Here is a 27092-nt window from a genome sequence, read left to right on the forward strand (position 1 = left end):
TAAAGGACAGTTTTGCTGGCTGATGTTGTGAAGTTAGAACAAAATCTCCTCTGACCTAAAAGTTTGTTCAACCTGACGTGCAGGTTGGTTCTGCATGGTTCAAATATCCCGAGTTGAGCAAGGGAAATATCCCAATTTGGCCAAGAAGTTTGCACGGTTCCCAGTCCTAAAGCAGGTTTGTGCCACGATATTTCCCTTGCCTTGGGTTTTCCAAACACCACAATCTTTTTTCCAAAATCATGGGTTGAACCTGGTTCCATGGGAACAGCACAGGAGCAAAAGCAATGTGTTTCTCTCACCCCACCACCTGATCTCCCTGCCTAACATCATGTCAGTTTCATTTCTGATGAGTTGCAGCCCACCCTTTATGAAACATTCCCCAAGCAAGTTTTCTGCCCTTTAACAGCTCTACCAGGAGCCAAGCAAGCAAGCCCATGCAAGAAAGCACGAGTGCTCACCTCATTCCTGCTCACTCTCCTTAAGCGCTCCTCACTAGCTGAGCCACAGCCCAGAGAGCCCAGCCCCACAGCTCCAGGTTCATGTTCCCAATTGGGTCCTGGGTGTGGGGAGAAAAAGCACTGACCCCCCCGTGACAGCCCCAAAGACCAGTCAAATGTTATTTGGTATATCACAGGGGAGGGAAAGTGTGCTGTGGTTTCTTGCACACCTTTAAATGTGGATGGGACTTAATGCTCTGCCCAGTATTGGTCAAAAGCTTTTACTCTGTGTAGAACAATGTGCTTTCCATGTTGCTCACTGCACCACCTCCTTTCCAAAGCTAGAGAAAAGGTGTGTGTGTCCTGCTTGGTTTTCCTGCGGTTGCAGTAGATCCGCCAATCAGAAGTGTTGCCTTTGAGGGGAAGAGCCAATCAGAATGCAGCACATGTTCAAGCATGTGTGGCTGCGTTTGCGTTTTAAAAACAACAACCACCCAAAATGGTCTAGTGCAAAAGAAATCAAAGTATTTCCTCTCAGTCTTAACTTGATTCTTCGCAGAAACCCATGCAAAGGGAGAAACCGGGATAAAACAGACCCAGATTTTTAAATACCGGATGTAACCCAGTATTATCACGTTGTGTCGACTGGATCACAGGTTTGGTGCACAGAAAGTTTCACAAAAGACACCCCCTGCCCTTCTTGCTTACCAGTTTCAGTCTTTTTACCACCACGGTAATGAACCTGTATTCATTTTCTCTATTCCTTACATTTCGTCAGAGTAAGGGCAAGAAATATTGCTTCAAATCCTGTCACATGACCAGTTTGCTCTTTGGATTCACATCCTGCCATTCTTCAATTTAGCAGGAATGAATGGCGTTAGCACATTTTAACCTCATGACAAGGCTGAGAAAATGTTGCCCAGTAAGTTTTGTAGTTCAAGCAAGGGTTTGAGCCCATGTCTTCCAAGCCCCCAGTATTCTAACTGCCAGACCTTACTACCTTCTATGAAAGGAATATGGATATAGCACCCTGGCAGTAACTTCCTGACAGTAAGGGCTGTTCAACAGTGGAATGCACTACCACGGAAGGTGGTGGAGTCTCCTTCTTGACCAAACCAAATTGGAAATGGAAGGGGAAAAATGGCACCAATCTACAGAAGCAAGTAGGAATGAGTCCTACCAGTAAGCAAGTGAATGTTTCAGGCTGCTCCAAGGCACTGAAAGCAGAGGTTCAGTGAACAGGCTAACAATATTGGCGACGGGGGAGAATACCAAATGTGCAACTATAAATGCTAATTAAAATCACCCTTCATTTAAAATATTTTAGCAATATTTAAGCTAATTATATTTGGCCTGATTCTCTCCAAACTTTATGTTTCCAGCGATTTCCCACTGAAGCCCCGACCAACAAGCGAGCTACCCAAACAGTGGATGTTATGAGAGGGCTTCCCATCGCTACGTTCCCCGAAGTGTAATGCAGTGATGTGAAAGAGGATAAAGGGAGTTTAAAGTGACATACAGAAGGCTGATTAAGTTGTTAGATTATTCATCAAAAGGAAATTATATCATAGTTACTAATTAAGATTTTATTGCGTGCATTTGTCGCTTGCTTAATTAGGTAACGGAAGCTCTCTGTTTACAGTTGCTTTACAGTCTCCCCTCGCTTTAGAGGGCAAACAGCAATTATTTTGTGCTGCCGATGCCTTTGTCCGTCTTTCATATCCATTCCCGAAATTACTGTCATTACTTGTTCCTTCTACTTCATCAGCCTCCTTTGCTATTTTCCACACACACATACACACAAACTCACACGTACACAGCAAATCTGAATTTACAATAATATATTTTTTTAAAATAATAATATTAATAAATAATCAAGCTTTTTGGGGGGGGATGTCTGTGAACTTCATGGTTGTTGTTTTTTTGTATGACCAGTAAAATCCCCTGAGCTGAATTACGTCATTATCAGGAGGTGGTGATGGCCACTAACCTGGATAGCTTTAAAAGGGGGTTGGACAGATTTATGGAGGAAAAGTTGATTTATGGCTACCAATCTTGATCCTCTTTGATCTGAGATTGCAAATGCCTTAACAGTCCAGGTGCTCGGGAGCAACAGCTACAGAAGGCCATTTCTTTCACCTCCTGCCTGTGAGCTCCCAAAGGCACCTGGTGGGCCACTGCGAGTAGCAGAGAGCTGGACTAGATGGACTCTGGTCTGATCCAGCAGGCTCATTCTTATGTTCTTATGTTCTTATTATCAAAAGCAGCTGGGGCAGATTTTAAGGAAGTTACTATTTTATGCAGATGGGGGACCCTCTAACTTAAATAACTAAATCAAACACCTCTGCCAGTGTGGAAAACGATCGTTGAAGGAGGCATCTAGTCTAGCATTTGATGTGGTCATTTTTGATTTGCTGGTGGCAACAGATCTTACGATAACCCGAGTACTCTTTTTAACAATCTGGCTGACACATTATGAGTCTGATTTTGGAGCAAGGGCTTATAATGCTGGTTGCATGAATAGACACATCTAATAAAGGGTGGCATTATTTTTACTTGTATTCGTTTATATCCTGCCTTTCTCCCCAATGGGGACCCAAAGAACCTTACGACATTCTCTTCCCCTCTGTTTTATCCTCACAGCAAGTTTGTGAGGTAAGTAAGTCTGAGGGTCATTCCGCACATGCAGAATCATGCACTTTCAAACTGCTTTCAGTGCTCTCTGAAGCTGTGTGGAATGGCAAAATCCACTTGCAAACAGTTGTGAAAGTGGTTTGAAAACGCATTATGTTGCGTGTGCGGAAGGGGCCTGAGTGTATGTGACTGACCCAGGGTCACCCAGCAAATTTCCACAGCAGATAGAAATTCAAACCTGGGTTTCCAAGAGCCTAGTCTGACACTCTAACCACTACAGTTCACAGTCTTTTACCGACCATTGCTCAAGTTCTGCTTCACTTATAGGTATGAGTGGGTGTTTAAGCTTATTTCCATGTCATTGAGAGGTTTACCTGCTGCCTTCTGCAGATCCAGATGTTTTTTAAAGTCACAGGACCGGTCAAAACATTCTTCTTTTTAGTTGAACAGCCTTTTACCCAGTACATGAAGGAAATGATGTAAACTCAAAATGGTCTACCAACAAACTCCAACAACAGGAAGTACATAGGTAACTTGGAATCCTTTCATAAGATGAACAAGATATGCCACATCAGAGATGCCTGCATGATTTAGGAAAGCTATGTAGATAATTGGGGAAAGCAATGATGGACCACCCTATAGACATAGTTTGCTTAGCAAATGTTGGGATATGATGTCACCCCATCCGTCAGTAATGATTTGGTGCTTGCCCAAGGGACTACCTTTACCTATGGAACCAAGTAAATACAGCCCATAAATCTCAATATTAGTTAATCCAACAGAGGCCCCTTCTGCACAAGCAGAATAATGTACTTTCAATCCACTGTCACAATTGTGGATTGTGCTATTCCGCACAGTAAAATCCAGCTGCAAAGTGCATTGAAAGTGGATTGAAAGTGCATTATTCTGCATGTGCGGAAGGGGCAAGAGTTTGGTAATCCCTTCCCCATTTGTAACCCTAGCACTTTGCTCTTATTGTTCAGTGTGGTATGGTGGTTAGGAGCAGTGGACACTAATCTGGAGTACTGGGTTTGATTCTCCACTCCTCCACATGGGTGGCAGCCTCTTATCTAGAGGCCTGGATTTGTTTCCCTACTTCTAAACATGAAGCCCCCTGGGTGACCTTGGACCAGTCATGGTTCTCTCAGAACTCTCTCAAACCCACCTACCTCACAAGGTGTCTGTTGTGGGGAGAGGAAGGGAAAGAAGTTTGTAAGCCACCTTGAGTCTTCTTACAAAAATAAATGTGACTTGGTCAAGCCTCTGTGTGTGTGTGTGTGTGTGTGTGTGTGTAGATGACTTCCCTGGAGAGCCCCCAGCAAGCTCCCCAGGCCATATTATCACTGTGGTTGATTACCTCAGCTTGAGAGGGCTTATAAGGCCCGCAAGCCAGCTGAGGCAACCGCCCCCCTTGCTCCGGTATCCCCCTGGGCCATATGTTTGACACCCCTGCTCTAGAGTATTTCAATTTCACTCCTATCTCTCCATATCTATCACACTATCCAGAGATTAGTGCATCACAGAGACTTTCTACTAATGCTTCCCTCCACCCTTATTGCAGACCCTTCATGACACCTTTCCGTGCAGGCATTTCCAATAGCCACCTAAAGGATACCCGTCCGTGCCCACATGTAAATTCAACACTGTAAATATATGGGGTAGCTCAGAGCATTTCCCCCCAAATGGCCTGTTGAGCTGGATCGGAAGTTTCCTGCTCAGGTGAAACAGATGAATTCAGAAGACAATGAAGTTTCAGTGAAACTAAAAAACAACCACCAAACTCCTGAAGTCGAGTGGTTCCTCATATCCCTAACTAGATCATGAAGCCACGTCTGTCTTCTTCCAGAGATGCGCATCTTTCATTACGTTTTTTTTTCTAGTGGCACACCTTCTGTATTATATTATATTTTATTTTCGTGGATCCTTTCAGCCTTTCACCCAGTACAAACCATTAAACACATTGTGAAGCAAGAAATAAAACGTTTCCTTCACGATGTTCTGTATAGTTTTTACCCCCTTTGGCTCCTAAAACATTTTATTTGCAGCCTCACAAAATTTCAAATGAATGCCATTTCAAACCAGTTCTTTAGTTGAAATGTTTTCGAATGGCTGTGCAATCTCTTTAAGATGTTTCCCACACTGCTCTGCTGTCTCCATACTTCTTTCTTAGTGCCATTTTCTTAGGTACACTGATGTCGATGGAACCTAAGGGGAAAGCATAATTTGGAAGAATGAGTACTTATCTACAAGAACAACATTCACCTGAAGTCCCCAGTTGGTACAACTCACTTCCAGGTTTCCCACATCAAAATAAGACTTTAGGACAGCTATCGGTTGACTGAAAACTTAAAATGTGAAACATGTGAGCCAACTCAAAGTTATATTTGTATTGTACTTGGGTGGTGGGGAGAGACTTCACAGAGAGTAGACTGACTTTAATATTGAAGGGAACCAGACAGGAAAATTGTGACCATCATATTATGTCTAAATGTTGTGACTATACAAGTAGGAAACGTCAAAAAGCCTGTCCAACTTTAGGTGCTCGTGAAAAAGTTGAACCCGCAGCCTAGGCAGAGGTACAAGAGAGGTATCCTGGGGATCTTTGCTTTTATGGGATTTTTTTCCCCTTGAGCCTTCCCCTCTTGTTCAATAATACTTACTTTCTTCCTGCTTTCTTTTTTCCCCACCCACTCTGAAAAAGGAGTAGTTTGAAAACGATTATCAGATTATTTGCAAACAACCCCTGCCATTGTGTTGTTCCTGAGTGGCACAATGGTTTTTTTTTTCATACCCCACACTTCCTATTGCATCTTTTCTTTTCAGAGAGAAGTTTGTTATATATTGTGTCGAGGCAGGAAAAGCTGGGGAAAGCTGGACAAAACACAAACAATCCTGAATATATTCTGTTCTCCTTCACTCACCCTGGACACAGTGTGTAACAGACTTCTCTCTGTGATACACCTCTGAAGATGCCAGCCACAGATGCAGGCAAAATGTTAGGAGCAAGATCCGTGGTGGGATCCAAAAATTTTAGTAACAGGTTTCCATGGTGGTGGGATTCACTGTGGCATAGCGCAAATGGGGCTGGGCGGGGCACGACGGGGCATGGCTGGGCATTCCGGGGCGGGGCATTCTGGGGGTGGGGCTGTGGCAAGGACGCAGCTGCTGCGCCGGTCCTTGGGCAGGAAACGAATGCATGCAGGCACAGGCTGCCACACACGCCAGTGCACCTCCTGCTAGACTGCTTCAAGTTCTGTGCGCTACTGCTGAGAGGAGGGGCGTAACTAAGGCAAAAATCACGTGGCAAAATCACCAATTAGTAACCCCCTCTCGGCACACACAAATAATTAGTAACCTACTCTCGGGAACCTGTGAGAACCTGCTGGATCCCACCTCTGAACAAGGTCCACCAGACCACGGCCACACAGCCCAGAAAACCCTCCAGAACCAGTTGAATCCGTCTGTGAAAGCCTTCAACAACAACAGAGTTGTCTAACTTTGACTTACTTTCTACTTCTCTCCACCTCCCACCCCATCCCCATTCTTTAGAGCTTTCTCTGAATATGCAGATAATATTTTATTCCCTCAACGTGAAGCCCTCTGCCTTCCTAGACTTGATTATCTCTCCTCAGTGAACACATAGGGGGCACTCGGAAGTTTCTTCTGCATCCTTAGGAAGCCTTACCTTTCTAAACCACATGCCCTGACAGAGGACACCACAACTTTGATCTAGGTACGCTAATGATGCTCCTCTCTCTCTCTCTTCCTCAGGCATTTTTGCACCTTGCAGAAGGGAGAGAGGGGCAAACTGCATCTCCTTGGAATGGAGCAGCTGACATTTTATCTTAACAGAAATGCACCCCATCCCACATCCACACAAGCATGCCCAGTATGGTCGTTTCCCCACTTACCTCAACAAATGGTTGCTGCGTGCTACTCCCAGCGCGTGTCATTTCTGGCGCGCTCCCGGGCTTCCCCATGAGTCATCAAAAGGCGCCATTTTGAGGAGTGCCAGGAATGACACGCACTGAGGGGACACGACAGCAGCAGCGTCAGGGCGGCTGTGTTGTTGCCGCCCTTGTAGTGGGGAGTGCCGGGGGACCCCGCGCTACTTGGGGAGAGTAGCGCGCAGCAGCAGGTAAGTGGGGAAACGACCTATGTTATGTTGTTGAAAAGAATGCACCAGGGAAGCTACTGTGTATTTTAAAAGAAGAAGCAAGCCTTTCAGAATAACCGCTGGTTGCTTATTGCACAGATACGCTGCCGTCATTAAAGTGACGGGACTCAGTTGATAGAAGAGGCTTTCAATCAAGTGTTAAAATATCTCTGGGCCAGTCTGTTACCAGCCCACATTATCATCCAGCAGCTTCACCGAGGGGTTTAATCTTGTGAACAGTCGATACAATATAATATCTGGTGTTTTCTTCTGCATGGCATGAAAAAAAACCCTTGCAACCACTCTTTAGAGCCGCAGTTCTGCTCAGGGGTAGTGTTTATTTCCCAGCAGCATTTGAATCCCCCTTTGTAATTTCCCTTTACGTGAATTTAGATGTGGGAACGGGCAGAAATCAAGAGTCTGGCCATGGGCGGGTGCATAGCAACTTTTGAGAGATCAAGACTTGCTTTATTTTTCGTAACCAGGAATCCCATTACAGCTATTTATGACCTCATCCCATGGCACTCTGCAGCTGTTTTCTTATCTCCTTCCTGTCCTCCGCTCTTCATATTCTTATGCGCTGGGAAGAAGACAGATTTATACCTAGTGTAAAATGTCTTTGGAAAAACACCAGCCATTTTATTGATGGGTGTATGTGTGTGAATGCAGTTTCCAGACAAAAAGAACTACATATTGCAGCCCAGTTTACTGTATGCCTTGTTACTGAATTGTCTTCATGCCCAGGGGAACGGACGCTTGCCTCCAGGTGGTACCTGGGGATCCCCTGAAACTACAGCTCACCTGGAGACTACAGAGACCATTTCCCCTTGAGAAAATGGCTGCTTCGGAAGGTGGACTCTGTGACATTCTATTCCCTCCAGGCTCCATCTCCAAATCTCTTTTCTTCACCTGGATCAGGCAACTCTTCCCCCCATAATCCCCCGCTGGTGACCAGGAGGGATTTGGCAACCCCACAAGCAGGTGGGATTTACCTGTTTATTTATTTGGTAAGATTCATACCCCTATACCACCAACATGGCTCAGGGCAGAGAGTCTTTTAATGCTAGTCATTTAATCACACGCTGTTAGCAACATAAAGCCAGCCCTGATTTACCCTGTTCCAAAGTATTCCTGGGCCCCTTCCGCCCATGCAGAATAATGCACTTTCAATCCACTTTCAGTCCATTTTGCAGCTAGATTTTACTGTATGGAATAGCAAAATCTACTTGCAAACAATTGTGAAAATGGATTGAAAGTGTATTATTCTGCATGTGCGGAAGGGGCCCTGGTCACCAAAAGTCAATTTGAATGAAGGAATAATTTTGACTTAGCAGATCTTAATAAGGACCTGACTTGATCTCACAGCCTTTCTGCTTCAAATCAAAAAACGTGTTTTTTTTCACTTCTCCCTTGTGAAAACAAATGTACAAGTTTCTCTTTTGTGCCATTTTCTGTTTTGGCGGCCCATCCCCCCATTAATCTAATGTATAATATTACTTTTATATAGATCGTATTTAAATGGAGTTCAAAGAAACTCAGCATTAAAATGGTAGAAGAAGAGGAGGAGGAGGAGGAGTTTGGATTTATACCCCACCTTTCTCTCCTGTAAGGAGACTAAAGGTGGCTTACCAACTCCTTTCCCTTCTCCTCCCCACAGCAGATATCTTGTGAGGGAGGTAAGGCTGAGAGAGTTCTGAAGTCCTCTGTCTGGAATGGGATCTATGGGAACCAGATGTTCTTTTTATGCTTTTTGGTCATGCACTGAAAAATATGAAAGGAATTCAGGCCAAGAACACCTTCTGCTACTGGCCAAAGAGCAATTTTGTCTCCAACATTACTCCTATTAGCCATTGTAACTTTCTGCCCCACTTCCACCCTCCCCTCTCTACAGATTGTTGCAATCCACAGCAGCCTAGGAAAAATGCAATGCAAAATGCATTGCAACCATTGGCTAAATAGGAAAGCTATAGTGAACGTTCCAATTTGCCCCTTCAAAATACTTCTCCCCATCCCTCCTGTTGCTCTGAAAATCAGCTAAAGAGCAGAAAAGGGCAACTTTGGGCATTTTCCCACTTACCTTCTGCCCCGCGCTACTGCAGGCAAGTAGCACGGGATCCCCCGGCACTCCCCACTACAGGGGTGGCCACAATGCAGCTGCCCCGAGGCTGCTGCTGTCGTGCCCCCTCAGCACGTGTCCTTCCTGGCGCTCTTTCAAATGGCGCCTTTTGATGACCATGCGCAGAGCACGGGGTCGTGGGGAAGCCTGGGCATGCACCAGAAATTACGCGCGCTGGGAGCAGCGCGCGGCATACGGGGGGCGTGGCAAGTGGGGAAACGCCCAGGAACTTTATTTCCTTCCAGAGGAACCTATCAAATGGGAGGGGGACCTTTGCCTGCCCAGCAGAACCTACCTGGAACCCCAGCAGAGCAACAGCCAATGTAAGTTTAAAGGAGGGGGGGGGGTAAAGTTTAAAACCCAATAACCAAATTTGTGAATGGGTTATAAATTTGTATGTATTTATTCCAACCTCCTCCCACTCCACCCTCACCCGTAGCCTTTCATGGGTCTTGGAAAAGCTGTGGGAATTTTTTCAGCTTTTGGCTTTTCAACTTCATCTGGATAGCTGGTTTGTTTTGATCACAGCCCCCCCTCCCAAAAAACCCCCATCTTTCCTTGCAATTTGATTGATTTGAATTACCCTATCTAGCTTGTGCCTGCTGGTAATAAAGCTATTTAACTAAGGAGCTTTGCACAAATTCATTACCCACATCCAAGATGAATTGCCAGTGCTATTGTAACCCACAAGGGTGGATTCCTCTGGCCAGTGACAGGCTTGGTGGGGGGCAATTAAAAAAACAGAAGGGGTGGTAGGTTACCAAAATACGGATTCCAATATCTCACCTCATGCTGGTTGAAGCAAGCAGAGGATCTTTCTGCCATGGCCTCCTAATAGAGCTGTGTGCTGGTGAGAGGATGTCACTGGGCGTTTCTCCATTTACCATCGACCAGTCTTTGCTGCGCGCTACTCTCAGCGCATGTCATTTCTGGCGTGCTCCCGGGCTTCCCCATGACCCCGGGGTCATCAAAAGGCGCCGTTTTGAGGAGCGCCAGGAATGATGTGCACTGAGGGGGCGCGAGAGCAGCAGCGTCGGGGCGGCTGCGTTGTCGCCGCCCCTGTAGTGGGGAGTGCCGTGATACCTCACGCTACTTGGCGAGAGTAGTGCGCAGCAGATAGTAAGTGGGGAAATGACCACTGAAAAGTCTGCAGAGGAAGCACCTGAGCTTCTACACCTGAAAATAAAAGATGCAATAAAAATACATGCTTTGGCCTGGCAACTAAAAGATAGTAAGGGAGATGCCAGTCAGGACTCAAAGGGTGAGATAACATACAACCACTCAAAAGCCATGCCCCAGTTAGCCTGGCCATCTGCCTAACCTCTGCATCAGGGATACAAGAGCAGAGTTTGACAGACAAATTTCAGCTGGCGTGTTGGACAGTACAGGTAGGGTTGCCAGCCTCCAGGTGGGGCCCGGGGATCTCTTGGGATTACATCTGGTCTCCGGATTACAGAGATCAGTTCCCCTGGAGAAAATGGTTTATTGGGAAGATGAACTCACTCTAGATCAGCGGTTCTCAACCTGTGGGCCGCGACCCCTTTGGGGGTCGAACGACCCTTTCACAGGGGTCACCTAAGACTCTCTGCATCAGTGTTCTCCACCTGTAAAATGGATAAATGTTAGGGTTGGGGGTCACCACAACATGAGGAACTGTATCAAAGGGTCATGGCATTAGGAAGTTTGAGAACCTTCCTAAGGCTACGGGTGAGGGGGGAGTGGGAGGAGGTTGGAATGAGGGCCCTCCCACCCCAAACCCCTGCCCTCCTCCCAGGTTTCCAGGTATTTCCCAACCCTGAGTAGGCAACTCTTACAAGTGGAGGAATGGGTCCTTCAAGTACCCAGCATTGTCAGTCCTGCTACCCCGTACATCTGTTGCCCTTGTCCTTAGCCATGTTGTTATTAATGTCATTTGCAGCTTCTTAAGAGGAAAAAAATTGTGATCTCTGAGCAGGATCTGGGGTGAAACCTCCTGATTACATCTAGAGCAGTGGTTCTCAACCTTCCTAATGCCGCCACCCTTTAATACAGTTCCTCATGTTGTGGTGACCCCCAAACCCTAACATTTATCCATTTTACAGGTGGAGAACACTGATGCAGAGAGTCTTAGGCGACCCCTGTGAAAGGGTCGTTGGACCCCCAAAGGGGTCGCAACCCACAGGTTGAGAACCGCTGATCTAGAGTGAGTCTAGATTTGGACCTGACGGACATTCTGGTTCAGAAGAGAGCAAAAAATAAAATGCTGTAAAATATGTAAAGCAAAAGCAAAGCTGGCATTGTGGATGAACTGAAATTTAAAAAACAACAATGTAAAACTTAAGACAAGGCAGTTTTTTCTCCCAATTGTCAATAACTAGCCTCAGAGGTTGTTTTGAACGGGGTAACTTGATGTCTGTTACTTTTGTTTTGAAAAGCTCAATCCGAGTCTGTTTTTGCCCTAATACTGAATGTTTGTTGCTTTCCTAATGGACTATGTTCTCTGCATTACAATAGGGGAGAAGTCTGATGTGCCGGCTGCCTAACATCAAATCAATTTTTCACTTTGTGTGTTAAGTTGCTCCCTATGGATACTGCGTCCTTCTCGCTGGGTGTAGCAAATGAGTTAAAAAATAAGAGGGAAAATGTTATGATCCAGCAAGATAACTGCTCTAATGAATAATGTTTAAGACGATTCAAACTGGCCTCTTATTAGAGTTTCTTTGTGTCTAATGGTTTTCTGTGCCTCATTATCGAAGAAGATTTTGCGGCTGTTGCTGCTCTTTATGGAGACCGGAAAAAAACTCTGCTCAACCGTTTATAGAGAGTTTTCAGAGCAGTTTTTTTAAGTCTTTGTTTTGCTAAGAGGCAGAGAAAAGATTTCTGCTCTCAGCAAACAGATGAAATGTCTAGAGTCTCAGTTTCAAAGACAGTGGGAGATCAGTTTGAAAGCCGTTCCATCCGCTTGACCTCTGAGGGTCAAACTACATATTACAATGTGCACAAGTCCACCATAGGGACTGACAGTCATATTGGAGCTGAAAGTTTCCAGTAGGGAAAGTCAGCATCACCGGGAGTGGGGTGATTCAAACTGGGACTGCAGTATACACGTGGGTTGGGTGTGGTTCCTGGCTTCTCCCTTGCTTCATTTTCCCGAGCTGAAAATGCACCAATTGTGCTATTTGCCCCATTGATGTGGCAACTAACAACATGGGAATGATGTCACCTTGGAAAAATGATGCCCCTCCCCCCCACTGTGGTCCCAATCCAAATCAGGCCATTACAGCACCTTAAAATGGAGTTCTCACTGGGACTGTGCAACTTCGATATGGCTGAGAGTCTCTGTGATGGATCTGTATATATTGCAACAAAAAGATGAGCCCAGGGGCGTAACGAGGCAAACTGTAGCCCTGGACAAAACCTGAGTTGGATGCCCCACCCCCACATGGGCGGCCACTCCACCACGACCAAATTTTTTTTGCATCAGGACATTGGTACCTGCAGGGGGTGCATTGTTAGACATATCGACACCAAAATTTAAGCGTATCATCAGGGGACTGTCCTTATGCTACCCCCCACGTTTGGTGAGGTTTGGTTCAAGGATTCCAAAGTTATGGACTCCCAAAGGGGGTGCCCCATCCCCCATTGTTTCCAATGGGTGCTAATAGGAGATGGGGGCTACAGATTTGAGGGTCCATAACTTTGCTCCCCCCAAACCAAACTGCACCAAACCTGGGGGGTATCATCAGGGAAGTCTCCTGATGAGACCCTGAAAGATTTGAGACTGTGCCTTCAGAAACGTGCCCCCTGGCCTGCAACCCCATTGATAGCAAAACAGAAAACTCAACGCAGAACAAAGATTCTTGGGCAAATTTCCGGGATGTTCCTGCAGGGGGTGCATGTTTAGATGTAATGGCACCAAAATTTCAGGGTATCATCTGGAAACTGTCCTGATGCCCCCCCCCAAAAATTTGGTGCAGTTTGGTTTAGGGGGTCCAAAGTTATGGACCCTCAAAGGGGGTGCCCCATTCCCCATTCTTTGCTAAGGAAATGGGGGCTACCCCCCAAAAAAGGTCAGCAAAGATCCCCCATAGCGGATAACAGAGATACACTATGAAAAATGTGGTATATCTCCAAAGACAGCTTCACCGGTGTGCAAGGGCTAGTCTAGCAGTGAAAGGCAACCAAGGTCAGCTCCAGCCCTCCCCCCCACACACACACCTGCTCCTGAAATGCTCCTTGCCACAGCTTCCTATGTCAGCAGGCTTAAGGACAGACAGCAGTTTCTGGGTCACCCCCTGGGTAAGTTGCCCCTCCAATGGTGCATTTGCCCCTTGTGCCATTGGGGTGGGCACCCACACTGGCACAGCTCCAGAGGTCGATCCATCCCCCGCTGGATTGGGCCACCCATTGCCAAACTTTTCCTAGAAATATAGTATCTTGGTCCTGTAGATGTGCATGTTATTAGTAGTTTGTTTTAGTATTTCAGAGGTGCAGCTGATATTAGCCAATTTCAACATGAGATGACCAGTTTTTACATACATGCTGATTAGGCGGTTATTGCACCATCATGGGTGAACAACAACCGATTTTCTCACTGAATGGCGTGAAGTTACTATGGTCGTTTCCCCACTTACCATCTGCTGTGTGCTACTCTTGCCAAGTAGCGCGGGGTCCCGTGGCACTCCCCACTACAGGGGTGGTGACAACACAGCCGCCCTGACGCTGCCGATCTCGCGCCCCCTCAGCGCGCATCATTTCTGGTGCTCCTTAAAACGGCACCTTTTGATGACCCCACGCAGAGTGCGGGGTCGTGGGGAAGCCCGGGAGCATGCCAGAAATGACACCAGAAATGACACCAGAAATGACGCACGCTGAGAGTAGCAAAGCAGCAAAGGATGGTCGATGGTAAGTGGGGAGTCGACCTATAATGTGACTGACCCACATTTTTTTAAAAAAATCCTAGATGTATAAGCTAGTTGCTCAAAGAGAAATAGACCATGAAGTTGCCACCCCGTTTCATAAAGAGAAATGCTGTTCAACATGAGAATGTTTGCCAGTCTTCACAATATGATGTGCAAAATCTCAGGAATAAATGGGATAAGGAGCCACATGCAATGGGATATTGCCTTTAAGCTTAGACCTTCTCTTTCTATGGATTTTAAGCTGGGACTTATTCTGCTAAAATATATTCAAGATATACTGGATACCACAGCAACTCTTTAGCCAAGGAATGAATGACATGCCTAATTGTTAGCTTTGTAATTCACTGGACGAGTGCCTTAAACAGATGCTTTGGTCATGTCCAGTCATTCAGTTTTTCTCGGAAGAAGTTATTACTCATATCAATTTTGTATTAGATCTGGGGGGATGTCTATGTTCTTTTAAACTATTCATCTGTCTGTTGGAGGCTAACCCTGGGTCACTAAAAATGGATGCTCTGTTTCCTCACTACAACTAAAAGACTTGCATTACAGTTCTGGTTACATAAAAGCTGACCTCTGGTAAATCAATGGATTGAGGACCTTAGAACTCAATCAATATTCGAATGCATGGCATACAGAGGGCAATAGCTGATGGACTTATTTTTAGATATGTGGAAATGATTCATAGAAACTTACGTCTAGATGCATCCCCACTGTTATTGTATGCTTGTCTTTATGTATGTTCTTAACATTTTTCTTGGTTTTTATGTGTTTTAAGGCTATTAAAAAGGAAAAAAAGAAAAAAATCCCCAAGTATACACAGCCCTAAAATGCACTTTCTCTTGAGGCACAGTGCTGCTTCTGAGTAGACATTTTCCCTCTGAGTAGGGAACACCAGTTTGTTATATACCAACAATGTTAGAGATACCAACAATGTTAGTAGGTAGGTAGGTAGGCAGGTAGATTAGATAGGTAGATTAGTTAGATTAGTTAGATTAGGTAGGTAGGTAGGTAGGTAGGTAGGTAGGTAGGTAGGTAGGTAGGTAGGTAGGTAGGTAGGTAGGTAGGTAGGTAGGTAGGTAGGTAGGTTAGATAGGTAGAGAGAGGGGGGGGGAGAGAGATAACATTTGCCCCATACACACACACACACACACACACAAACACACTGGGGCAAATATATATTATCCACTTCAAAAAACACAACCACATACTGTACACAATATATTAGAAACTAACATCACCTGTCATAAATGATGAGAGGAAATGCCTGTCATTATTAATTGGTTTTGTTGGTATTGGAAGTTATTGTTCAATCTCAAGGATGTATCTGTCACTGGTGATGGAACTGTTATTCAGTTCCCTTCCACCTTCCCATTCCAGATTGGTAGTTTTCCATTGCTGGCCTGATTCTAGTTAAAGTGACATTGGGACAGCATATTTAAATCCATTTGTGAACGGTGCCTGAAGCATTCTGACCATTTCAAACCATGCTGCTTTTTCTCATTACTTTTCTTTGCAGCATTTTTTTATTTTAGTAACATTCCAACTGCCATGCAATAGTGCTAAACTAATATAGCAGTTCAAGTTAAAACATTTTTTAAAAGCTAAAAAGGATGTTCTTTAAAAAAACAGGGAGGAATGGCACTTTCTGAAATCTTCAGACATTTCAAGCACCACACTTGCATCTGAGTGCAACTGGAATAGAATTTTTTTAACCAGAAGACAGGCTTGAAACCTGGGCCGTTTCCGCACGGGCAAAATATGACGTCGTCGCAACGGAAAAAGAAGCGTCAGAGCGAGAGCGTTCGCACGCGCAGCGGCGGAGGTGCGCAGTCGCGCCGTCGCGAAAACGCTAAACCGGCGCGAAGACGGTGTATTCAGAAAACGCTTAAAACCACTCTTTTTCCCCATGTGACGCATCGACGCCGCACTCGTGCGAACAGCCGCCACGGAGCTGTCGTCACAAATGGCGTCGAGCCTGCACGGCTTCGCAAGTGCGCAGGCGCAACGTCGCGAGACGCCGCTTCCGCAGCGCTTCCGTGCGAACCGTCACATTTCTGCGGGGCTGCGGACGCCCGCAGCTCCGCCTGTCTGTGTGAACGCTTTTTTTGGGATGCGTCGCAATTTGCGACGTCATCGCGTCGCTGCTTTTGGCCGTGCGGAAACGGCCCTGGGCTGGTTCCGCACACGCAAAATAATGCACTTTCAAGCTGCTTTCACAACTGTTTTTGCCATTCCGCACAGCTTCAAAGAGCCCTGAAAGCAGCTTGAAAGTGCATTATTCTGCGTGTGCGGAATCAGCCCTAGTGACAGTAGTTAGCTCATGTTCTTGTATAGATGCTATTTTTTTTGAAATAAATTCCACATGAAGAGGAGGAGCTGGTTTTTATACCTTGCTTTTCTCTACCCTTAAGGAGACTAAAAGTAGATTAAAATCACTTTCCTTTCCCCACAACAGACACCTTGTGAGGTAGGTGGGCTGAGAGTGTTCTGAGAGAACAAATTCCCAGTCTAGACATAAGATGATTGGTTCTGAGATTGCTGCAGGATCCGAAGCTCCTGTTAATAGCTCAAAAGGAGCTGCATGCCTCCTCAGATAAAGGGTAAGAGAAAGCTGCATTGACTTTCAAGACTGTCTCCCCTGGCAAGGATCACATGAGAGCAATGCTTACAGTAGTGATTTGCTGGGGTAGTGAAGTTGAGTCATCAGCACCATCACCATTTTCTACTGGAGACTTCACCTTTCCTTTGAAAGACAACATCCAAGTCATGCACCTCTCATGAAGAAACAAAGATAACATGGAGATCAATAAGAGAATCTGTTGCAGACCAATCCAGCAAAATCTGGAAGATCTCTCTAAAAGTTATGGACTTATAATAAACAAAAACAAAGGAAACTGTTTTGAAGAAGAAGCTTGGGAATAAAGGCATTAGAGAGAAACAGCTGTTTTGTAGCTGTGGAAATAAGACTGAGCTGACTTTCTTTGTTCTCTGGAGCTGGTGAGATGCCAGGTTAAAACTGGCTAAAACTGGAAAAGTAACAACACAAAGGAAGGAAGCTTCACTGAATTATAGAAGGGGATGTGAATAAAAAGACAGCTTCAGCTACACTCTGTTATTAAAGTGGAGACTTGTTGCTCAGCAACATCTAGTGGTTCTAGTGGTTTCTGCAGTTTCAGAAGTTTGCAATGGATATTAGAAAAGGTTCTTTTTAATTGGATTACCAAGAGTTGTTCAACAATGTTAGAATGATGACCACAAATTTACAAAATCTACAACTGGAAATGGATTCTACAAAAAGTAGTGCTCAAAATATACCAGAAATGATGGCTGAACTATTGAAGGATATTAAAGAAGCAAAGGAGGATCTTAAGAAAATTGGACAGTTAGAGGAAGACGTAAAGGTGGTAAAGGGTTTTAAAGATTTAAAACGCTTCATTGATTCAGTTCAATATGAATCTAAAGAACACAAATAGGTCATACTTCTATATCAAACTAAAAAAAGGCTTTAAGACTGAGAAAAGTTGCAGAAAAATAAGATCCTTTGAAAGAGAATCTTAAAAATAAGCTTTCCTCAGCTCTGGCCAAATTCATGAAGATACAAGGTGAAGAGATGGCTGGAAAGATTGAAAAGGTATACAGAGTAAACTCCTAAAATCCAAAATCACAGGCCCATCAAAAATTGAGATTTAAGATGGATGACAAAGTCATTATTATTATGAAGGAAATCCTGAAGAAGGTCCTGAAGAAGTGAAAGGACTATACTTTTTAGTGGCCACTCTAAAGAAGAAACAAATAAGGTTCACGTGGTTTAAATGGAAGGGAATTATTTTCACATACAAAGGGCAGAAACAAAGAATCACCTCTGTAATAAGCGCCAAAGAGTTTTGCAAAAAACACTTGGTAATTATATTGGGAAATTTTATCACTGCTTTTAAATGTTTATTTAATTATATTGCGTTTTAAATGTTGTACACCGCCCAGAGCCCTTCGGGGATAGGGCGGTATAAAAATCTAATAAATAAAAAAAAATAAAAAATAAAGAGTTAACTTAAAAAAAATCCAGTGAAATAGTTGAAATGTAGATAACAATCAGTAAAACTATGTAGAATGCTAGCTACTACAATATATATTGTCAGACAGCAGTTTAACCAGTATGTCAGAAAGTGTAAGTAGGATTGAAACATTAATACATAAATTGCCTTTAATTTCAAGAAATAAGTTAGAGAGGTAAGGGTATGATATGCATGTTTTCTACATGGAAAACTTAGGCTCATTCCGCACATGCAGAATAATGCACTTTCAAACTGCTTTCAGTGCTCTTTGAAGCTGTGCGGAATGACAAAATCCACTTGCAAACAGTTGTGAAAGTGGTTTGAAAACGCATTATTTTGCATGTGCGGAAGAGGCCTAACATTCCTAATAAATATCAATCCTGTTTTAATGTTATTTTAATTTTCAGTATCTTCTTAATTTCTATATTAACCATTTTCCAAAACGCCCTTGCTGACTCACCATTGTTGATGTTCAGAAGTATGTCCTACTAGAAGCCTACAGTCTGTTGCTGGGCTAGTCTGCCCATGGAAAGCACAGTAAGGAGACAAAAGAAAGATGGAGGATAATGTAAATCAGCGGCTATAAGAAGGACAGAAGACTAATACTTCATGTTAAGAATCCTCCTTTGAGTATTCTGCTTTCCTACATTAAGCTACAAAAAATGGCTAATTAGTATAATTCTCCATTCTCAAGTGATGAGAATTTTAAGACCCCATTTTAAGACCACTGATTCTACTTGTAAGTTAGTTAGTAAGTATTAGGAGTCCTGGGTTCTGGAAATCTCAAGCAAACATATATTTAGCCCATTTTAAATTACGGCTAATGTCTACTGCAGTGTTAACATGCAAGAGAGCCAAAATTGCCTTAAATGTAAGAAATTTCATTAGAGGCAAACACATCTGTTTTTAAGCAGCTAAACACAGGCTGATCACAAAGGGGAAGTTGGGAAGAAATTATTGCCTAATTTGAAAGAAAGAATTGCTCTCTGCTTAGGCTCTGCAAAGCTGGAGGCTTCATCCTTATTCTGCTTGTGATTCACATGCCTTTGCCATCTGAGATGATGGAAATCTTACCATTTCCCTGAAGTACTGACAATTGCCTTTTTCCATTCTTGCCTTTAGTTTAATTAAAGCCATTTTATTTCGGCTCAGAGCCACTTTTGAGTATCTGACATAAATTCAGAAAAGGAAGGGAGGGAAGTGAGATTTGAATACACAGTTTGCCCCTTGGTTTAATAAAACAATTAAAAGAATATAGCAAAGGTGACTTTTGTTCTTTAAACACGATGCCGTCTGCCCACACAGGACCAAATGATGTTTCATAGGCCTGACTTGGCACTAACATTTGGTTGTATTGTCGATGGCTTTCATGGCCAGAATCACTGGGGTGCTGTGTGGTTTCTGGGCTGTATGGCTGTGTTCTAGCAGCATTCTCACCAAGAAGAAGAAGAAGAAGAAGAGTTTGGATTTATATCCCCCCTTTCTCTCCTGCAGGAGACTCAAAGGGGCTTACAATCTCCTTGCCCTTCCCCACTCACAACAAACACCCTGTGAGGTAGGTGGGGCTGAGAGAGCTCAGAAGAACTGTGACTAGCCCAAGGTCACCCAGCTGGCGTGTGTGAGAGTGTACAGGTTAATCTGAATTCCCCAGATAAGCCTCCACAGCTCAGGTGGCAGAGCTAGGAATCAAACCCAGTCCCTCCAGATTAGATACACGAGCTCTTAACATCCTATGCCACTGCTGCTCCAAGGAGAGAATGCTGCTAGAACACAGCCATACAGCCCGGAAACCACACAGCACCCCAACATTTGGTTGTATTATGTTTCTTGGGCTCATAAAAACAAAACAACAATTTTCAGCAGTCAGACCTTTAAAGGCTCCATAAGAATACTTTGGTTTTGAAGTCTGGAGGATCTTGGAATCTGACAGGAAACAATAGCGAAGCCAGCCTCTGGTTGGAGCTTGGGGATCCCCCAGAATTGCAACTCATCTACAGCCTACAGAGATTAGTTGCCTTGGAAAAAATGGATGGTTTGGAGGGAGGACTCTATGGCATTGGGCTCCAATGAGAGCACTGTCCTCCCCAGGCTCCTCCCCCAAATCTTTAGGAGTTTCCCAACCTTGATCTGGCAACCCTACCCAGCAGAGGCGTTCCTCCCATTGGGTAAAGTGGGCAGTTGCCCTGAGCGCCGCCTTGTGTGGGGCTCAAAAACTGCAGGTTTCAATGTTGTTTAAACTGAGGACCACAGATTCTCCCTTTAAGGTAGATTTAAAAGGAGAATCTGGGCTCCCTAGTTTAAGCACCATTGAAAATAATGCTGTTTGGGGGTGGATTCCAGCATCACTTGGTTAAACTAGGGAGCCCAGATTCTCCTTTTAAATCCACCTTAAAGGGAGAATCTGGGGTCCCCAGTTTAAATAACATTGAAAATGATGCTGTTTCCCCCAATTGGGGGACTGGGTACAACACCATAAAATGTTTTCATAGCAGTAATAAAACATTTTGAAAACATTTTGAAAATGTTTTCAAAAATATTTCTGCTGTGTTCAGATTTGTGAGTTGGGGGATCTTCTATAATGTGATGATGACTTTGAAATGACCTGGTGGAAAAAATCTTTGTTTAGTCACAGTGGGGGAGGGTGGCTGCTCATGGGGGGCATCAAACTCAGGTTTTGCCCAGGGCTCCAATTTGCTTAGGGATGCCACTGCTGCCCAGGGAGGATCTGGCCACATTACAAAAGAGACAATAGAAGGAATCATCTCTACCTCTGAGCAAATGAGAGCCATCAACCAATAAAGCCCCTGCAAATGGCAAACCCTGTCCCTTTCTGCAAAAACCTTTTAAAACATTTTGAGGCAGGAAATAAAACCTTTCCTCTGTGGAGTTTTACATTGTTTTTACTACTAAATATTTCATTTCCTGTCTCAAAACGATTTAAATTCATTCCTTTATCAAATAATTTTCTGGCTAAAAAACAGTTTGAAAATTATATTTAGATGCTGTACAATCTGTTGACTATGTTTCCCATGCTTCTCTGCTTCCTTGAACTCCCTCTTCAGTGCCATTTTCTGAACTCAATCAGTTCTCACTTGCCTGTTTATTTGCATCATTTCTCTGTTCTTTTATTTTTTTTGGGGGGGGAAGCAATCTTCAAAGCATTGAGTAAATTAGGAGGATAGAATGCAGCACAAGGCTGTGAAGCGCTGAAGCATTAATTCAACACAGAACTTTGAAAAAGGGAAAAAAATCACACAAAGGTGTCAAGGGATTATTTTTGGGGGGTTGAGTGCTGAGAAGAAGAGGAGTTTGGATTTATATCCCCCCTTTCTCTCCTGCAGGAGACTCAAAGGGGCTGACAATCTCCTTGCCCTTCCCCCCTCACAACAAACACCCTGTGAGGTGGGTGGGGCTGAGAGAGCTCCGAGAAGCTGTGACTTGCCCAAGGTCACCCAGCTGGCATGTGTGGGAGTGCACAGGCTAATCTGAATTCCCCAGATAAGCCTCCACAGCTCAGGAGGCAGAGCGGGGAATCAAACTCGGTTCCTCCAGATTTGATACACGCGCTCTTAACCTCCTACACCACTGCTGAGCTGGAGCCCTCTACTCCACACACACACACACACACACACACACGCACACACACACACACACACACACACACACACACACACACACAGTGCTGCCCGGCTCATCTCTCCTCCCTGCCCTGGGCTCTGAGGCGCTAAAAGTCCCGTCCCTCCCTCTCCCAGGGAAGGGGGATTTTAACAACAGGTTCCCGGACGAACTGGCTGAATCCCACCACTGGATATAAGCAACCATCTGCAGACTTTGTTGAGTAGGACCTCCCACTCCCCCTCCTGCTGCAACACACTACCCCCTCCAATTTTGCCTTTTTTGTGGAGGGGGGGCAAGGATTGACACAGGGGGAGAAGTGGAAGGAGGAATTTGTGATAACTGCTGCCTCTTCGTCCATAAATGATCATTCATTTTGTTATCGAATCTGCGTAGTTGTTTGCATGTCCACAGGGTGATGTGAAAACATCGGGCACCTCCCACAGAGTAATCAACACTGACCTTGATAGAATAATGCTCTGATTCAGCACAAGACGGCTTCACATGAAAATAAGAAAATGTACACAGGCTGAAGAACTCAAATGTAGCTATCTCCAAAAGCCTAGGACAGTGGTGGTGAACCTTTGGCACTCTAGATGTTATGGACTACAATTCCCATCAGTCCCTGCCAGCATGGCCAATTGACCATGCTGGCAGGGGCTAATGGGAATTGTAGTCCATAACATCTGGAGTGCCAAAGATTCGCCACCACGGGCCTAGGAAAATAAAATGGTTTCTCGCAGTGCCTTACTTTCCACATGTTGGCACCAAGCAAATACATAAAGGGAGGGAGTTCCACAGTTGTTGTACCACAACTGAAGAGATCTTCTTCTGGAAGCCATCCATCCATCTGGGGCATTTTTATTTCACCATGGTATCCTGGGGAATTTGAAACCTTAGTTTGACCTTCTAACCACTGTACCACCATGGGACCTCTAAAAAGGGTAATACTCATCTGAAGAATATGTGACCAGAGAACAGATGGCATTTTCTTGATGTCTGTGGGAGGCATATAATATTAGGGGTAAACAGGTTTTTCCTTTGTTGAATGTTCCATAAATTCACAGCAGAAACGGCTCTGCTGCTTTCAAACCAACAAATGCAAATTGATCTTAATGTCTTGGCAGAAAGAGATGGGGGATGATACTCTCTCAGGTATGAAGAGCTCAAACAACATAGGGCATTCAAAGAAAGACACTGAATCCGTTTTGAAAGTTGTTCTGCTAAAGATGTTTGGTCAACCTTCCCGGCTAGAAAGCTGGGGCATATACCTATCTATTTTGCAATGGGACATTGAAATTATTCTGTGTCATGGAAGTCTATCAGTTTGTGAACTGTCTGCTAATTCTGATGGGAATCCACAGTTGATTTGATTCCTTTCCAGGATAGCTTTAAAAGGGGCTTGGACAGATTTATGGAGAAGTCGATTTATGGCTACCAATCTTGATCCTCTTTGATCTGAGCTTGCAAATGCCTTAACAGACCAGGTGATCGGGAGCAACAGCCGCAGAAGGTCATTGCTTTCACATCCTGCACGTGAGCTCCCAAAGGCACCTGGTGGGCCACCGCGAGTAGCAGAGAGCTGGACTAGATGGACTCTGGTCTGATCCAGCTGGCTTGTTCTTATGTTCTTATACTTAAAAAAACAACAGTCTATCACCACCGAGGGAATTGTCAAGCACCAGGCTGGATTCCTGCTTTAGTCTGGAGGAAGGAAGATCCCAAATGGGTAGTCTTGGCATAGAATCTGTTGACATACATGGTGAAGTCTGTCTTCACTTTCTGTGCCAGGCTCGGCATGCATTAGGTTTGTCTCTCTAGCCACCACTGGGAGATATAATCATAGATTTGGAAGAGACCACAAGGGTCACCAAGTCCAACCCCCTACCATGCAGGAAATGAGGGAGGTGGGTTGCCAGCTCAAGGCTGGGAAACTCCTGGAGAGATGTAACATGGATTGTCCACCAAATAATGGGAGTTCCAAACGGCGTCCCCTACGCAGCCCTGTGTTTAGAATTGGGGCAAAACACCCTGGAACATAAAGCTTGGCTTAGAGCTTTCAGATTTTGGCTCCGCCTTCACTACCTGCCATCCGAACACTCCCTTGTCTCATTGACACTTTTCTTCCAATCTGGGCTGCCTGATCTGACTATGTTATCTCTATTGTTAAACAACTCGGACCCCGGTCTTTGTGAAGAGATCGCCAATTCCATTGCGGAGATAGTTGAGAGTTCCCAGTAGAACGTATTTGTTGTGCTCCCCGTGGGGCCTTTTATCTATCATGTATCCATGCAATTGTTCCCAATTCATGTAACTTTTTTTCTGACTATGCCAATTAAGGCTTATGTATAAAAGTATGTAACATGGATTGGGAGATGTAACTTGGAGAGGTCATAGATCTCCTTGGGATACACAACTCCATAAAGTCCACCATTTCAAGCCCCCATTTTCTCGGGGGATCTCTGTAGTCTGGAGATGGGCTGTAATTTCAGGGTATCTGGCATCCCAACTATGCAGTTATCAACTATGTGAACTTCTGCTGTCTAACCAAGCTTGTGTTTTCCCTGTTGGCTCCACAACCACACTTACATTAAAGAAAATTACTGAATTCACCCGAAGATTAATTAAAAACTGGGGAAGAAACAGTTCAAAGCACTCTTCAACCCAGAGACCCCAAGATCATCACCTAATGAGTAATGAGTGCATTTAATGAGCATTCACCAAGTGCTGCCATTTATGAATAAACATAAGGTTTCTGGCTATGATTATAGATTTGTTTTCTTCTCTGGACTTCTTCACCTCTGCACATAATGGAGGTCAGGGAACTTGCAAGCCTTTGGGCTTCTTCAGAACGGAGTGTAATTTTTTTTAAAGCTTCTGAAGTAGAGATACTTTTGTTCCTTTTTGCTGTTTTACTTAATTGGCTACCGTTTACCTCAGAATTTACCTCTTCTGGCACTTTTTTTTGTGAAGAGGGGAACTGCTTGAATCAGTTTGGAATCTAAAGGTTAATGGGAGGTTGATCAATTAAACACCAGCCTCAAAATGGATGACTCAATTGAAAATGAATGCTCAGTTGTTTCTTCTCTGTTTTAATAGTTGGAGATTGCGAGCCACCACCTGTAGGTTGGAAGACCTAGCTGATGGTCACTTGTTGGCTAGGAGTAATAAAATAAGGCTGGGCCTTTCGCCACTTACCTTAAGCCCCGCGCTACTTGAGGAGAGTAGCGCGGGGTCCCCTGGCACTCCCCACGAGAGGGGCGGCAACAGCGCAGCCGCCCTGACGCCGCTGCTGTCGCACCCCCTCAGCATGAGGTATCCCTGGCACTCTTTCAAAGGGCGCCTTTTGATGACCCCGCTCAGAGAGCGCGGGATCGTGGGGACGCCCGGGCGCACGCCAGGGATGCCGTGTGCTGGGAATTGCGGGCAGCAACCCTCAGAAAAAGGTAAGTGGGGAAAGGGCCGCTGATAAGCAAAGGATGGTCATGATTCCAGAACAAGGAGAGTGAAAGTAAAACCTCACATATTCACCAAAGTTTTGATTACTGATTTTTCACCTACAACGAAGTCTGAAGAAAACTTGGATGTTTTCCTTCAGAGGAGTTGTCAGGAGGCATTTTGCTGGAAGCAGAAGAATATTGATGAGCACAGCGAAGTTTCCAGGGGATGGGAAGATGAATTACAGAATGTTGCTTGAAGCAAAATTCAGGACAATAAGATCCGAAAACTTCTTATGGAGGTGTATCAACCTACGAAGAAGAAGAAGAAGAAGAAGAAGAAGAAGAAGAAGAAGAAGAAGAAGAAGAAGAAGAAGAAGAAGAAGAAGAAGAAGAAGAAGAAGAGGAGGAGGAGGAGGAGGAGGAGGAGGAGGAGGAGGAGTTTGGATTTACATCCCTCCTTTCTCTCCTGTATGGCGACTCAAAGGGGCTTACAATCTCCTCCCCCCCAACAACAAAAACCCTGTGAGGTGAGTGGGGCTGAGAGAGCTTGGAAGAACTGACTAAGCCAAAGTCACCCAGCTGGCGTGTGTCAGAGTGCACAGGCTAATCTGGTTCCCCAGATAAGCCTCCACAGCCCAAGTAGCAGAATGGGGAACAGAACCCAAGTCTCCAGATGAAAATGCACCAGCTCTTAACCACTGCACCACTGCTGGATTATAGGTGATGGGTCTCTGCACTCAGGAAACCTTGAAAGTAAATCTGAGTCCGTGGCAATGCTTAAATGTAACTATATTTCAATATTTGTGGATTAATCTCAAATTAGGCAAATTAATCTAGGTGTTTCTTCCTTTGCAGTTTTATATTTCGGGTATATCCAAGCTGTTTATTATGGTAGGTTCTGTAGACACAACGAATACCAAAATCCTTTTCGCATAATAGGAAAAAAAATGTCTGCCACATTTTTATCTGGTTTAAGTTCTTTCATTCTATTAAAATATCCTTAGTATAGAAGACAGATTTTCAGATTGTGTTCTAGAGAATGGTGGGCTCCCACTGAAGTTTATTTTTACTTAAGTATTAAAATGTGTATATCTCACCTTGGCCCTTTCTGCATCTGCGGAATATGGCGCCCTGGGGATGGCAAAAACGCCGTCTCCAGGGAGCCGTTCGCACAGGGGGCGCAGCTGCTTCGCAGCCGCGCCGCCCGAGCGGCGCGAAGCCACCGTTTTCCAACCTCGCTTCCCCAGCAAGGTTTTTCAAAAACAGCGGCTTGGAGCCGCTGCCGTGCGAACGGCAGTGGCTCCAAGGCGCCTTCCCTCCCCCCATGTCCGGGCGACCTACCTGCCCTGTGGCCCTTCGGCGCGTCGCGGAGGCGTGTCCCCTGGCCTCGGCGACGTGCTGGAGGGCCGCAGGACAGGTAGGTCGACCTGACGACAGCGCAGCTCTACGCCGTCATCCCGGGAGGTTCTGGGACCGTTCATGTGAATGGTCCCAGAGGGGTCGGGTTGGCGTAATCTACGCCGACCCGACCCCTTCCGTCGCCATGCGGAAACGGCCCTTGAGTAATGAGGAAAGGTGGCTTACAATAACTAAGTAAAACATCAATTCTGGGTGGGAAATTCCTACTGATTTGGGATGGTGGACAGAGCTTGGAGTGAACAGGGTGTGAAGAGGAGAAGGACCCTAGCAGGATATAATGTCATAATAGAGTCATCTGTCCAACACTGCTGCCCTCCCC

This window comes from Sphaerodactylus townsendi, linkage group LG09, assembly GCF_021028975.2.
Source record: "Sphaerodactylus townsendi isolate TG3544 linkage group LG09, MPM_Stown_v2.3, whole genome shotgun sequence".
In the NCBI taxonomy this organism is placed as follows: Eukaryota; Metazoa; Chordata; class Lepidosauria; order Squamata; family Sphaerodactylidae; genus Sphaerodactylus; species Sphaerodactylus townsendi.